This window comes from Rhinopithecus roxellana, chromosome 12 (genome assembly GCF_007565055.1).
Source record: "Rhinopithecus roxellana isolate Shanxi Qingling chromosome 12, ASM756505v1, whole genome shotgun sequence".
NCBI lineage: Eukaryota > Metazoa > Chordata > Mammalia > Primates > Cercopithecidae > Rhinopithecus > Rhinopithecus roxellana.
In genome coordinates this window covers 80201184-80207446 of record NC_044560.1, presented here as the reverse complement: position 1 = coordinate 80207446, position 6263 = coordinate 80201184, and positions in this window count along the sequence as shown.

Genomic DNA, 6263 nt, shown 5'->3' with positions numbered 1-6263 from the left:
AACCTTGAATATAAATCAATGAAATCCTTCATTGAAATGTACAGATTTATGAAATGAATAAGAAAAAATGATCCAACTATATGTTGCCTATAAGAATCTCACCTTACTTGTAAGACACATGTAGATTAAAAGTAAAGGGTGGAAGATAGTAATACAAATTAGAAACCAAAAGCAAACTGCAATATCTATACTTACATCAAGTAAAACAGACTTTAAATAAAAAGCAGTAACAAAAAGGATAAAGAAGGTCATCATCCAATAATACAGAAATCATTTCAGCAAAAGCATATAAGAATTCTAAATATCTATGCACCCAACATCAAAGCACCCAGATTTTAAAGGAAATATTATTAAACCTATAGAAAGAGATAGACAGTAATATAATAATAGCAGAAAAATTTAACATTCTACTCACAGCATTAGAGAGACCATTGAGATAGAAAAGTTGGCAAATCAACAAAGTACCCCCAGAACAAAATTATATCAACTACCTAGACCACAGAATAAAACTATAAATCAATATCAATAGAAATTTCAGAAACTATAAATTTACAAAGAATTTAAACAACATACTCATAAACAGTCACTGTGTAAATGAAGTAATTAACATGGACGGCCAGGGGTGGTAACTCACACCTGTAATCCCAGCACTTTGGGAGGCTGAGGCAGGTGGATCACCTGAGGTCAGGAGCTTAAGACTAGCCTGGGCAACATGGCAAATCCCATCTCTACAAAAAATTCAAAAAAATAGCTAGATGTGGTGGTGAGCACCAATGGTCCTAGCTACTCGGGAGGCTAAGATAAAAAGATTGCTTGAGCCTGGAAGGCAGAGGTTGCAGTGAGCCAAAATTGAGCCACTACACTTCAGCCTGGGTGACAGAGTAAAACCCATCTCAAAAAGAAAATTAAGATGAAAATTAAAAATTTGTGGGAAAAAAAGATGGAAATAGAAACACAATATAATAAAATGTGAGATGCAGTAAATATAGTACTAAGAGAGCAGTTTATAGCCTAAATGCCTGCACCAAAAAAGTAGAAAGCTTACATATTAAGGACCTGGCATCACACTTCAAGGAACTAGAATATTAATAACAAAACAAATTCCAAGTTAGAAGAAGAAAAATATAACAAAACTCAGAACAGAACCAAATGAAATAAAGACCAAAACAATAAAAATGATCAACAGAATAAAGAGTTGGTTTTTCAAAAAGACAAAATTGATAAATTGCTAGCTAGATTCATCACAAACAGAAGACAGTTCTAAATAAACAAAATCAGAAATGAAAGAATAGACATTACAATGGATACAACAGTAATACAAAAGATCACTAGAAATGATTATAAACAACTAGATACTCACAAACCTGAAAACTTAGAATAAATAAATTTATAGAAACATACAACCTCCCAAGATAGAGCCAGAAAGAAACAGAGTACCTGAACAAACTATTAATGAGTGGCATGATTGAGTCAGTAATTAAAAATGTCTTGACAAAGAAAAGCTTAGGACTAGAAAAATGCATAGCCTAATTCTACCAAATGTACAAAAAGTAATAATCCTCTTGAAACTCTTCCCAAAAATTGAGGATAATGAAATTCTTCCTAAGTCACTCTGAGGTCAGTATTACCCTGATACCAACATTAGGCAAGGACACAACAAAGAAAACTATTATTGTATTATTATTTATTATATTATTATTAAAAATAGACAAATGGGACTTTAAAAAGTTTTGGCACAGCAAAAAAAATAATCAACAGTCTAAACAGGCAACCTACAGAATAAATGAACATATTTGCAAACTATGTGCCAAAATGAAACTAATATTCAGAATTTACAAGTAATTCGAACAACTCAAAAATATCATAATAATAAAGAATCCCATTGAAAAAATGGGCAAATAACATTACTAAGCATTTTTTAATAAAGACATGCAAATAGCCAACACACATATGACAAAAATGCTCAATCTCAACTATAAATAGAGCTAGCATTTGATTTAAAAGTCTCACCATTGGGTATCTACTCAAAGAAAAATAGTTTATTATAAGAAAATGATGCCTATACTTGAATATTTACTGCATGCTCACAATAGCAAACCATATATACAAGAAAAGCTTAATATTCAAAATATATAGGAAATTCAAAGCAAAGACAAGTATAATAACAATAAAAATCCAACTGAAAAATGGTCAAAAGACTCAAAAAATATTTTGCCAGCAAATATTACACATGACCAATAGGTATATAAAAAAAAAATGGTTAATATCACCTACCAACAGGCATTTGCAAATGAAAACAATGATGACCTATCACTTGAACTGTGTTAGGATTGCTAATATCAAAAACAGAAAATAGGCCGGGCGCGGTGGCTCAAGCCTGTAATCCCAGCACTTTGGGAGGCCGAGACGGGCGGATCACGAGGTCAGGAGATCGAGACCATCCTGACTAATACAGTGAAACCCCGTCTCTACTAAAAAATACAAAAAACTAGCCGGGCGTGGCGGCGGGCGCCTGTAGTCCCAGCTACTCGGGGGGTTGAGGCAGGAGAATGGCGTAAACCCGGGAGGCGGAGCTTGCAGTGAGCTGAGATCCGGTCACTGCACTCCAGCCTGGGCGACAGAGCGGGACTCCGTCTCAAAAAAAAAAAAAAAAAAAAAAAAAAAAAAAACAGAAAATAGAGAAAGAAGTAACATCTGTCATTGTTGTTCCTGAGATTTCTGAAACAAATCTTAATATCACCACTGCTCTCACACATTTCAGACATGACGGGAAAACTTAAGAAATAACCTAACATGCAGTTCCTCAAAAATACTCAGATATATTTTTATATTCCCCCAAAGCAATGGAAGAGCAGGTATACCATGCAATACCTTATAAGCCATAAAGAGGAGTTTAGTTCTCAAGGTACCCTCAAAGGAAAACCACTAAATAGGAAGTAGAGTCCTTAGAAAGAATTTAAGGATACGGGACAAAAATGCTCCTACTTGAGAGCTAGAGAAAAAAAAATGGCTTTTTAGGAAATCTTTGCATTGAAGCAGAGCATCCCATACCACATTTTAAGGTCCGGCATTCTTTTTGACCTTTGAACCTCTCGTCTGTGTTATCTGCTTCATTCATGCTTACCTACCTGAGTTTTAGACTACTGTCTCATGTCTCTTCACATTCTAGGGCTCTTTTATTTGCTCAAGGCAGGAGATCAGACCAGAGTCAGAGACAGCAAGGCCTGTTTTGTTAGAAAAAAGTAACATGACTTGCTGGCATTCTCTAGTACCATGTTCAGTAGAGAAAATACTATGAAAGATTCTAGATATTTAATTCCAAAATATAGTTTTCTGATAGAACCTTTAGAATATTTAGAACATATTTTACATTTCTGGGTCCGTAGCTCCACTATCCAATACTAGTGAATTTAAAATTGGTCCTGGATATTAGTTTTTAATATTTGGGCAACAATATTTATTGCCATTGAATTTCTAGAGATGGGGGTGAAACCCCATCTCTACTAAATATACAAAAATTAGCTGGCCGTGGCAGTGCACGTTTGTAGTCCTAGCTACTCAGAAGGCTGAGGCAAGAGAATCACTTGAACCTGGGAGGCAGAGGTTGCAGTGAGCCAAGATCAAGCCACTGCGCTTCACCCTGGGTGACAGAGCGAGAATCGATTCCCCTCCCCAACCAAAAATAACACCAAACTATCCAGGCAACAAAGAACATGATGAATGTAATTGCACCTCACATTTCAATACTAACACTAAATGGAAATGGCCTATATGCTCCACTTAAAAGACAGAACTGCAGAATAGATAAGAACTCACCAACTATCTGCTGTCTTCAGGAAACTCACTTAACACAAGGACTCAAATAACGTATAGGGATGGAAAAAGGCATTTCATGCAAATGGACACCAAAAGCAAGCAGGGATAGCTATTCTTATATCATACAAAACAAATTTTAAAGCAACAGTGGTTAAAAGAGACAAAGAGGGACACTATATAATCATAAGTGGCCTGATCCAACAGGGAAACATCACAATCCTAAACATATACGCACCTAACACTGGAGCTCCAAAATTTGTAAAACAATTACTAATAGACCTAATAAATAAGATAGACAGCAACACCATAAGAGTGAGGGACTTCAATACTCCCAGTGACAGCACTAGACAGGTCATTAAGACAGAAAGTAAACAAAGAAACAATGGATTTAAGTCTACCCTGGAACACATGAAGTTAACAGATATATACAAAACATTTAATCCAACAACTGAAGAACACACATTCTATTCAACAGCGCATAGAAGTGTTTCCAAGATAGATCATATGATAGGCCATAAAACGAGCCTCAATAAATTTAAGAAAATTGAAATTACATCAAGCACTCTCTCAGAGCACAGTGGAATAAAACTGGAAATCAATTCCCAAAGGAACTTTCAAAACCGTGCAAATACATGGAAATTAACCTGCTCCTGAATGAGCATTGGGTCAAAAACAAAATCAATATGGAACATAAAAATTTTTCAAACTGAATGAAAATAATGACACAACCGATCAAAACCTCTGGGATACAGCTAAGGTGGTAAGAGGAAAGTTCATATCCCCAAATGCCTACATCAAAAAGTCTGAAAGAGAACAAACAGACAATCTAAGGTCACATCTCAAGGAACAAGAACAAACCAAACTCAGCAGAAAAAACGAAATAACCGTGATCAGAACAGAACTAATTGAAACTGAAAGAAAAAAATAAAAAAGGTAAATGAAACAAAGAGCTGCTCCTTAGAAAAGATAAATAAAATTGATAGGCCATTAGCAAGATTAACCAAGAAAAGAGGAGAGAAAATCCAAATAACCTCACTGAGAAATGAAACAGGAGATATTATAACTGACACCACTGAAAGGCAAAAAAATTATTCAAGGTTACTATGAACACCTTTACACATATAAACTAGAAAACTTAGAAGAAATGGATAAATTCCTGGAAAAATGCAACCCTCCTAGCTTAAATGAGGAAGAATTAGATACCCTGAATAGACCAATAACAAAGAGTGAGATTAAAATGGTAATTTAAAAATCACCAAGAAAAAAGTCCAGGGCTAGACAGATTCACAGAATTCTACCAGATAGTCAAAGAATTGGTACCAATCCTTTTGACACTGTTCCACAAGATAGGGAAAGAAGGAACCCTCCCTAATTCATTCTGTAAAGCCAGCATCACCCTAATACCAAAACCAGGAAAAGACAAAACCAGAAAAGAAAACTACAGATTAATATCCTTGATAAACATTGATGCTAAAATTCTTAACAAAATACTAGCTAACCAAATCCAACAACATGTCAAAAAGATAATCCACCATAATCAAGTTTGTTGCACACCAGGGATGCAGGGATGGTTTGACACACACAAGTCAACAAATGTGATACACCACATAAATAGAATTCAAAACGAATTTATATGACTATTTCAATAGATGCAGAGAAAGCATTTGACAAAATCCAGCATCGTTTTATGATTAAAACTGTCAGCAAAGTTGGCATACAGGGGACACAACTTAATGTAATAAAATCTATCTATGACAAACCCACAGTCAAAATAATAGTGAATGGGGAAAAGCTGAAAGCATTCCCTCTGAGAACAGAAAAAAGAAAGGATGCCCACTCTCAACACTCCTCTTCAACACAGTTCTGGAGTCCTATCCAGAGAAATAAGACAAAAAATAAACGGCATCCAAATAAGTAAACAGGAAGTCAAACTGTACCTGTTTGCTGATGATAAGATCATTTACCTTGAAAACCCTGAGGACTCCTCCAGAAAGCTCCTCAAACTCATAAAAGAAGTCAGCAGTTTCTGGATACAAGACTAATGTAAAAAAATCAGTAGCTCTTTTATTCACCAACAGCAAGCAAATGGAGAAATAATCAAGAACTCAACCCCTTTTACAATAGCTGAACAAAAATAAAATACTTAGGAACATACCTAATGAAGGAGTCGAAAGAACTCTACAAGGAAAACTATAAAACACTGCTGAAAGATATCATAGATGACACAAACAAATAGAAACACATCCCATGCTCATGGATGGGTAGAATCAAATTTGTGAAAATGACCATACTGCCAAAAGCAATCACAAATTCAACAGAATCCTCATCAAAATACTACCATCAGTCTTCACAGAGTTAGAAAAAACAATTCTAAAATTCATATAGAGCCCACATAGCCAAAGCAAGACCAAGCAAAAAGAACAAATCTGGAGGCACCACACTACCTG